We start from the raw sequence: 10003 nt of genomic DNA, 5'->3' as shown, positions 1-10003 counted from the left end.
GTGGCTGAGAGGACCAGATGAGATCATACATATAAAGTCCCCAGTGCTTAGGAGGTTCAGTAAATGAGAGTTTCCTTCCCTGTGTGGTCTTAAGGAGCAACGGCAAAGTTGGGCATTCAACAACAGAACATCGAGGACAGAGAGAGGTACTGCACCCTCAGGGGCCTCTTTCTGCTCTGGGAAACTGGGATGGGTCACAGAGATGCTCCTAGCAAGACTGAATGCACTAGTGGCAAACATATAGTGGCCTCTGCTAAACTGATGCCTTAACTGAATGGTGCAGATGAGATGTCTTTAAGTAGGATGTGTCACAGTGACTCAGTGGCAGTAGATGTGAGTTCCACTGGAACGCTTGCTTTTGGAGTAACTTCATAAAAAGCACAGGGCCAGGGATGTGACAGTACTCACATCTAATAAAGTACTAATTGAAGGCCTACTGTGTTTGGAAGACCTATTGCAGAATGAACATGTTCTCTGTTACAGTGTCATAGAACTCCAACTTTTGAAACCGCACTCAGAGAGCTCAGCTTTATTCATGATTTTGGTAGCAGGCAAGGTACCAAAGCCAGCGCTTCGTAAAAGTCTGGTCCTGTCATGTAGTTTCTTACAGCTTTTATTGTCTGAACAATAGTGTTGAACTCTCTGACCATCTGAGGGTGCCCTCTGGGTCCCATGACCACTGACAGGAAGTGTCTACTGTAGTCCGAGCATGTCTTGGACAACATGGTCATTGACATGTAACATGGGCATTGCTGGGAGCCATTAAGAAGTTCTTGCTTTAGGAAACAGGGTTTGGTTGTCTCACTGGACAGCTGTGTCAACCATTTCTTAAGACAGATTTACAGGCATTTGCTTTTCCCAAGAAAAGAGAAAGGGGATTCGACCTAAATAAGCCTGAGCACAAAGAGAACTCAGGAAAATCTGACTCATTCTGTCTCTGCCGAGCCCCACAGCTCCCAGGCTGAAAATATTAAGCTGTAAAAGTGCATGGCAGCAGCTAGACTACATTAGGTGCGTGTAATACTGAATGTTTAGGATATATATTATTTTTTCCTCCTCAGCAGGTTAGAGGATTGGCAAGTAAGGAAAAATATGAATCTAAAGCTAAAAAATAGTGGCCATTGCCATAAAGAAAAGAATTGGGATACAGAGGTAAAGGACGGTAGGTGTGCTCAGAAAATCCTTCTCTTGGGGATATTTCTTTCTTGGCAGTCACAGGAAAGGGAAGTTGGAAGGAACCTAAGCTTTGAATCCATTTTATCCAGCCACACCCAGGTCCAAATCAGATACTTGAATTTGCCTGAACATGTTTATAGACTGACACTTCATAACATCGTCCTACACTTTTTGGGGGTCAAAGTGTCATCTCTATCACTTTTACCCACTGGATCCCGATCCTGCTGTCAACCCGGACTAGTCTCTAGGGAAGACTTTTCTGCCACTTTCAAGCAAATGGCTTATGACTACCTCAGATGGGTAAAGGCAGACAATTTGTTGGCTCATATAATGCAAATACCAGTAAGGGTTTGCTTCAGATAGACCTGGAACAAGGGACTCTAAGGACTTCAGCATTTGTCCATCAGTAAGTGCCATGTACTTTCCAGTGGCTTCCAAAAGTTTCAGGCCTCAACATGCAGGTTTCTGTTTTACGTATTATTTTCATAATAGTCCTAGCCAATGCTCTATTATACTACTTTGGCAACATTTGGGTCTTATGACCAATAATGAGCTAATTCTACTCATCACAGATAGGTTTGTATGGTGCTCTGGATGGGTTCAACCTCATGCAAAGTAATGGGATAGGAAGGGGCTGGACCAAGGGGTGGGGGGAACTGGAGCATGATTCCCAGCAAGTCGGGAAAGTGCCAGGTCACAACAGCAGCGAATCACTCTCCAGTGAGTGGAGGGATTGGTGGGGACAGGGGATGTTGGCAAACAGATGCTGTGGGAGCTCTATAAGAGACTGCAGACAGCTGGCTCTACATGATGGCTCTCAGTTGGAGCTAAGTAATTATAAAACAGTATTGCAATATGCACAGCCGTGTGTTTGGTACTAGCGATCACTCTCGCGCCACTTTATGATTTCTTTTCCCAGATTTTTAAAAATGAGAAATAGCTCTTCATTCCCCCCCCCTACATTATGGATTCCACCATCCTAGTGTTCTGGCTTCCCTTTTCTAGGTTACTTTCGTAGTCACCAAGAGGCATTGCTTATGAGGGTAGACAATGCGGCTCTAGGGGCACAGGGTATTTGGGCTCAGATTTCCAATCTCTTAAGAGGAGAGGAGAACACTTTTACTGGTCAGAGGCAAAAATTCAGGAGTATCCAGTAAGCCACAGTACACCTAGCTTGCCTTGGGCACTGTGTACCACATATTGCTATGCTCCAATCGTCCAGGCCCTCAGGCCTGAGTATTGTTCTAGTACTACACGGAGGCCATGGTAGAGAGACTGGACCTCTTCAGAACCCAGTTTTCTTTTCTTTTTTTTTTTTTTTTTTTTTTTTTTTTTTGGTTTTTCGAGACAGGGTTTCTCTGTGTAGCTTTGTGCCTTTCCTGGAACTCACTTGGTAGCCCAGGCTGGCCTCGAACTCACAAAGATCCGCCTGCCTCTGCCTCCCGAGTGCTGGGATTAAAGGCGTGCACCACCACCGCTTGGCTCAGAACCCAGTTTTCTAATGGTGACTCTGACTACAGGGTGCCTGAAGCCACTTGAGTGAAGCACACGCCCTTTGAAGGGACAACGTTCTGCTGTTTGTGTTAAAGAGCAGCGTTAAATAATCCTTCCGGAGTTGTGACCTACGAGCTCTGAAGCCCCCTCAAGTGTGGATACTTACATTATGCATATAACTGCAGTTGCCTCTGCTTGGTCCCCAGGAGAGAACATTTCCACACCCCCAGAGGACTTAACAAGATCCTTTATAATGAGCTATTTGTGGAGACAGAGACTATCCCAGCCCTTCCAGATTCCAGAGCCTCTGTCCCTGCCCGAGGCCACTGCGCAATAGTCACAGAGCAGACAGACGCTGGCTACCGGCGTGCCAACACCCTAGTAACCTTTAGAGAGCGCATCGCTAATAAGCGAGCAGTTTCCAGACAACATCCAACCCAGCCACCAGACAGGAAGTTTGGTCATAATGATCACAACAGTCATGGCCATTCTCTGCTTTGGATCGCCCCTCCCCTACATTCCCCCTCCAAGCCCCTCACAGGAACCAACCTAGCGATGGGGCTTAATATTAATTAAAGGCTCCAAAGTGAAGACAACAAAAATCCCCACACCAGCCAGGGGAACAATTCTTCCCTAATAGATGTCAAGTCGGCATCCTGAACACCGCACAGGCGTGCGGAGATTTATCACAGAGATTTCTAATTACTCACCCAACGGGCAAACGGGCACCTGTGCTGCACTCACACACAGTTTGTCCTGTTTCCGTCTAACTTCAGTTGAGTCCATCATTCTTTGTTCTCAGGGGTCCTTCCACACCTCTGACAGGAAGTTTGTCTTCTGAAAGCATGCACCTGTTTTGTTCTCCAACATCTCGGGTCCCCCGCCAGGCCCCTGCAGGAGCCGCCCTGAGGTCTGAGAAGCCAGGGGAGCTTTCTGATTACTGACAGGATGTGTGAAATATTGGGACTTTGGGAAGGAGCACTGGACAGAGAGTCCAGGCCCATGGGCCTGAGTATTGCTCTAACTGAACAGCAGCTGCAGCAGGGGACTGGACCTCTTTGGTTTTCTCTTCTGTTAAACACTGCTGCTAACATTTCAAGGTTGCAGCGTATGGTGATCTGCCTCAGTCAATAAATCCTGACCAAAGCCACTGAGTCTCAGTTCCTCGTGTAAGAACGAAGTCGATGGTTTCCACCCTATGAGCTGAGGGAGTTCGCAGTCACACAGGGACACCATCTGGCTGGAAGCTGTGGCATCATCAGGGGCAGTGTCTTCCCTATCTGACTTCATCTCATTTTTGATGAACATTAATGAGCACCTACTGTATACATAGTGCCAGGCAAGGAGCAAGGGATTCATTGGTGCTTAAGCAAAGTCCTGTTCCATGGGGCTCACTTTTCAAGCAGGGAGATAAACTATCTCTAAAAGAGTAAATGGATCTGTCAGGACTGGGTTACGTGGGGTGAGTCCTGAGGAGGAAGAGAAAGGGAGGTCGGGGATGAGTAATGGAGGGAGGGTAGCCACTTAGAGAGGTCACAACGACCTCTCCGAAGGGTGACAGAAGACCAGAGATGCGCAAGGTTGACAGTAAGTTGTAGTTGTCTAGTAAAGTGTGTGTGTGTGTGTGTGTGTGTGTGTGTGTGTGTGTGTGTGTGTGTGTGTGTGAGAGAGAGAGAGAGAGAGAGAGAGAGAGAGAGAGAGAGAGAGAGAGAGAGAGTTCCAGGCACAGAGAACACCAAGTTCAAAAGCTAAGAGTGTGGTTATTTGAGGTAGAGGAGTAAGGAGGAGGGAATGAGGGAGGGCAGAGGGTGGAAATGGAGCAGAAGCAGATGGGGCCAGATGGTACTGGGCTTCCACACTGTTCTGCTGCCTGCTTCAGCCTCCAAGTGTCCTGCTCTGAATAGTTTTTAATACTGTTGCTCAACTGATGGACCTTAGGAAAGACCCTTGCCTTATGACCTATAGGGACTGGAAGCCTCTGGAAGGATGTAATCTGGGTGGGTCAATTGGCATCCCCCTAAAAAAAAAGGATGATGGAAGGTTCCAGAAGTAACCCAGGAACTTTTCTTCATTAAGATCAAAGCCCCAATCACAATGCTTTCTCTAAAACAGGCAGGAGGGGAAATGGGACTTGTGGCTCCTGGGTGGTTCAAATTCCCTGCAGGCAAGGGGTAGCTCTGGGAATGCCTCAGGTGGAGGCTGGGAAGCCAGTTTGCAAAAATTAATTGTACTTGAGAAATTAGCTTTGCAGAAGGTGCAGGAAGCTCCCACCTCCCCACCCTTCTTAGCCTGAAAAATATCACCTCATGGTTTGAGCTTTTAGGAAGAAAATTATCTGAATTGGTCCCTGAACTGCTTTATATAAAAGATCCATCACTGTCAAGTATATACATCAAATTTTTGCAAATCAAATCAGATTTCAATGCATTAGGGACTATTGCTCTTCAGTTTCTTTTCTGATTTTGCAAGTTACAATGCTTTTTTTCCCCATTTAAAAGTATCTGAAACCCTCCCAAAAGCATCAAGACTGTTGATGTGAAATTAAACAGTAATGGTTGAGACAATGATTTTTCACTGATCCCTTCCCTGGGCAAAGGCACAGTAGGGGTCAATGAAGGCATGATCCCTTCACTCAGGACTGTGTGGTCCAGCAGGGGAGATTCCTTAGAGCAACTGCCAGTAGCAAATACATGAAGTTATTCTGCTGGGGTGGAGGTGAGAGAGGAGCTTTGGTAGAGACAGCCCAGGCCTGGCCTGTGGGAGCTCTTTGAGGGAGTGACTTCCAAACCAAGGCCTGAGGAGGAGCAGATAACTGGTGTGGAACAGAGACATTTGAGCGACAGGAAAAGCTTGATCAGAGAAGCCCTCTAGGTTATGTTGTGTCATGTGGGCCTCATTGTTGTGGAATATTACTTTAACTAGACAGAGATGTGTTGTATTTGTTAATGCTGCATTTGTTTAATTATGTAAAGATATGGTACTTTGCCTGCCTAAGGCATCTGATTGGTCTAATAAAAAGCTGAACAGCCAATAGCTAGGCAGTAAAGGGATAGGCGGGGCTGGTGGGCAGAGAGAATAGGAGGAGGAATCTGGGCTTGAGAGGAGAGAATGAGGGAGAAACAGAGGGAGATGCCTGGGGCCCACCAGCCAGGCAGCCGCTTACCAGCCAGACACGGAGTAGGACATACAGAATGATTAAAGGTAAAAAGCCTCGAGACAAAAATGTGGATGAAGAGAAACAGGTTAAATTAAGTTATAAGAGCTGGTGAGACAAGCAATAAGATAAGGCCAGGCATTCATAATTGATCATAAGTCTCTGTGTCATGATTTGGGAGCTGGTTGGTGGCCCAAAAGAAAGCCTGTTACAACTCATTGCAGAAAGGAAGAAAGGAAGCAAAAGGTCTCATCTAAGAAGTGGCATGGCCAGAGTGCTGAACCAGAGCAACATCATGCACCAGGGCAGTATTACGCCAAGGGTTTAAAACCTGGCATTGCTGGGGCCACTCTTCTGGCCGTGCTGTGGATGCTGCAGGATGCCACGTCCTGGGCTGTCAACGGATTCGCTGTCATTCATTCACTCTTGCCCTGGAGCTCACATTTAAGGAGCTAAGCCAGGGTAAGGGAGATGACTCAGGTGTTAAGGGTGCTTGCTGCACGGGCCTGAGGACCTGAGCTCTGATCCTAGCACCTCTGTGAAAAGCAGGGCATGGCTGTGCACCTGCTTGTAACCCCAGTGCTGGGAGGCAGAGATGGGAGTGTCCGCGAGGCTTACTGGCAGCTCCGAGTTCCACAAGAAACCTTGTTTCGAAGTGATAATAAGGAAAGTGACAGAGCAGGATGTCCCCTTCCATTTTCCATGTACACACACCTGCATGTCACACACACACACACACACACACACACACACACACACACACACACAGAGAGAGAGAGAGAGAGAGGGGGGGGGGATGAGACTGAGCTTGCTGGCACACAATTATAATCTCATCACTTAGGAGGCAGAAGCAAGTGGATCGCTGAGTCTCAGGCCAGTCTGGGCTACAGAATGAGTTCTAGGTAGCCTACAGAGTTAGTCCCTGTCCCAAAACCAAACCAAACCAAAAAGAGAAGGAAAGGAGGGTGAGACAAAGGCAGAATGCCGTGCACCCACCTTGCAGTAGCATACAGAACAGGCGCTACCTGTTCATTCTTCCTCCCCAGTTTTAACATCAGCTGGTCCTCTTACAGTCTCCGTAGATATCCTTTCCAGAACATGATATGGCTGAAATGGTGCAGCCTACAGCCTCTGCAGGGCCTTCTTTGGCCTAGTGATGGACACTCAAGGTTTCTTTATGTCCGCCTTCAGCTTCCTGGTTCATGTCTTTGGGTCAGTGGGTAATATCTTGTTAAGTAGATGTGTCAGTTCGGTTTCTCTAGAGGAGCAGAGCAGAGGAAAAAAATTGCATAATAAAAGTGTGTGTGTGTGTGTGTGTGTGTGTGTGTGTGTGTGTGTGTGTGTGTGTGTGAGGTTGGCTTACACAATACAGTCTGGGTAGTCCAGCAGTGGCTGCCTTCCCACTGGAGAGGCTGAGAACCTGGTCGTTGTTCAGCCCACAAAGCTGGTCACCCCAGCACCTCCAGTCTAGCACTGATGGCCAGGGGATCCCTGGAGAGCCGCTGGCCTTCAGTTCCAGTTGGAAGGTGGAAGGAACGGTCCTGATGTCAGCAAGCGAGAGCAGCAGCAGCAACAGGGTGCATGAGCCTACAGCAAGACCCAAACGGGGTCTCAAGCGTGCCAGCACGGTGGGAAGGCATCGGGAAGACAAGCGGGCAAAGAGCAAGCTCCAGCATGGTGGGAAGGCATCAGGAAGACAGGTGGGCGAAGAGCAAGCTTCAGCATGGTGGGAAGGCATCGGGAAGACAGGCGGGCGAAGAGCAAAGCTCCAGCATGGTGGGAAGGCATCGGGAAGACAGGCGGGCGAAGAGCAAGCTTCAGCATGGTGGGAAGGCATCGGGAAGACAGGCGGGCGAAGAGCAAAGCTCCAGCATGGTGGGAAGGCATCGGGAAGACAGGCAGGCGAAGAGCAAACTCCAGCACGGTGGGAAGGCATCGGGAAGACAGGCGGGCGAAGAGCAAAGCTCCAGCATGGTGGGAAGGCATCGGGAAGACAGGTGGGCGAAGAGCAAAGCTCCACATTTAGGGTGGGGCTCCCCACTTCACATACCTTCGTCAAGAAAATCCCTTACAGGTGTGCCCAGCGCCCACCTTGGTTCACTCTAGATCCAGTGGAGCTGATAAGCAAGATCAAGCCTCACAGCGGGGGTTCTCCAGTTACTCCACGTGTACACCGAAGGGCATCTTCGTTTCTGAGGGAACATACATTTAAGACTAAGAGCTTTAATTATTATTAAAGTTGTTACTATAGTACGTTATTTTTAAGAGAGTTTTTTAAATGACATGTATGTGTGAGCCTTCATGAGCTTGTGTGCACCGCCTCATATAACCCTGGAGGCCAGAAAAGGTATGGAGTTACAGGCAGTTATGAGCTGCCATGCAGGTGTAACCCAGCCTAGGTTCTCTGTAGGAGCAGTAAGTGCTTTTAACCCCTGAGCCATCTCTCCAATCCCCGTTATTACTTTGGGTATGCGACAGAATGAGCTGGTTTTATCTGTGGTCAGGGAGCTCTCTCAAGGGAGATGACCTTTAGCATAAGACCTGTGACAGCAAAGGAGCCACCATATAGAGCGAAGGGAGAACAGTAAGGGCAGGTCTTAGTGGGGAGTACTGGGGCCAGTACGGGTGTGGCATGATCTGTGAGTGGGGAGCACCCAGGCCAGCATGGGTGCATGGTGATCTGAGTGGGGAGTGTCCAGGTCAGCATGGGTGCATGGTGATGTGAGTGGGAAGTGCCCAGGCCAGCATGGGTGCATGGTGATGTGTGCCCAGGCCAGCATGGGTGCATGGTGATGTGTGCCCAGGCCAGCATGGGTGCATGGTGATGTGAGTGGGGAGTGTCCAGGTCAGCATGGGTGCATGGTGATCTGAGTGGGGAGTGTCCAGGTCAGCATGGGTGCATGGTGGTGACGAGCTGAGGATCACATTGACTCACTTGGTATTAAGCTACTGGGATATTATGGCCCAGGCTCTGGGAAGCTGCCCGGTCTTTAATCGGGGAAGCTAAGCACATCACAGTGTCTGTGTAGAAAATCTGAGTCATGTCCCAAGAACCTCACCATGTCAGAATCCAGGTTCCATCTGCAAGAAAAGGAATGGAGGTTCAGAGCAAGAGGATGCTGGCATCCCCAGTCTGACTTGACTTTGAGAATAATAGAACGCAGAAAGGAGAGATGTGGAATTCAAGATGTCTGTCATATCTACCAGAGTCAGAGCCTGGGCAGACAAGGACAAAATCAGTTTCAGAATTCAATTAGGCAATAAGGAAATTAGTGGAGGAAGCCAGCAATGACCTCCTATGTGGGTGGAGGGAGGGCAAGGCAGGGACTGGGGAGGGCTACTGTAGTCTCAGATTAGAAGAGTTAATGAGATGGCCAGAACCCAATTGTCCACAAGATCCACCTCTTCTGAGAAAATGGAGTCCTTTGTTGACATGGCAACCAATTAGAAAAGGCTCAGCATGTCTGTTGGCAGCAAGAGAGAACACCCTGCACACTGACACAGCTCAGCTCGGCCCACAGGTGCATCAGGATGCGATGGATCCAAACCCCAAACAAAAATGGCTTAACACTTGTGGAGAAGTGAGACCTGGCCAGCTTATGGCTGCATTCTGTTTGTAGCTTTTGCTGCATAATCCAACCAACCACCATAAAACTCCATGGCTGAAAACAATTATGTACATTGGGGAGTGCCTCTCTGATGGTTTTACCTGGGCAGAAATGGGGGGGGGATGTCTGCAGAGCTGGGAGACTCTACAGGGCGTCCCCCAGCTCCTAACAGCAGATGCTCTGGCCAGAGCGCCTCATCTTCCAGCAGGCTAGAGCAGCTTTGAATGGAGCACTGCACCTCAGGTCATCCCTGCCAGCGAGCAAATGTGAATGCTGCCGTAGACAACACCCAGTGCTGATTTTGCCACAAATAGTTGATCAAAGCAAGTCACAGGGGCAAGTCCACCGAGGGGAAGAGGTGAGACTAGGTCCAGACCACATTACCAGGAAGTTTCTTACTAATTAACCTCAACTCCTCTCGGAAACCACCAGAACCCCAGGATCCTGCTTCCTCACATCGCACTTGGTCTTCTAGGACTGAGATAGTGGCAAGGGTCCAACCATAGCGCCTCCGGGCGGGGGCAAGACAGAGGAATGGCTAAATAGAGTGGGTGGGGCACACCCCACAGCC

This window comes from Peromyscus maniculatus, chromosome 4, assembly GCF_049852395.1.
Source record: "Peromyscus maniculatus bairdii isolate BWxNUB_F1_BW_parent chromosome 4, HU_Pman_BW_mat_3.1, whole genome shotgun sequence".
NCBI lineage: Eukaryota > Metazoa > Chordata > Mammalia > Rodentia > Cricetidae > Peromyscus > Peromyscus maniculatus.
The sequence above is the reverse complement of the archived record's forward strand: the minus strand, read 5'-3'. Positions refer to the sequence as shown.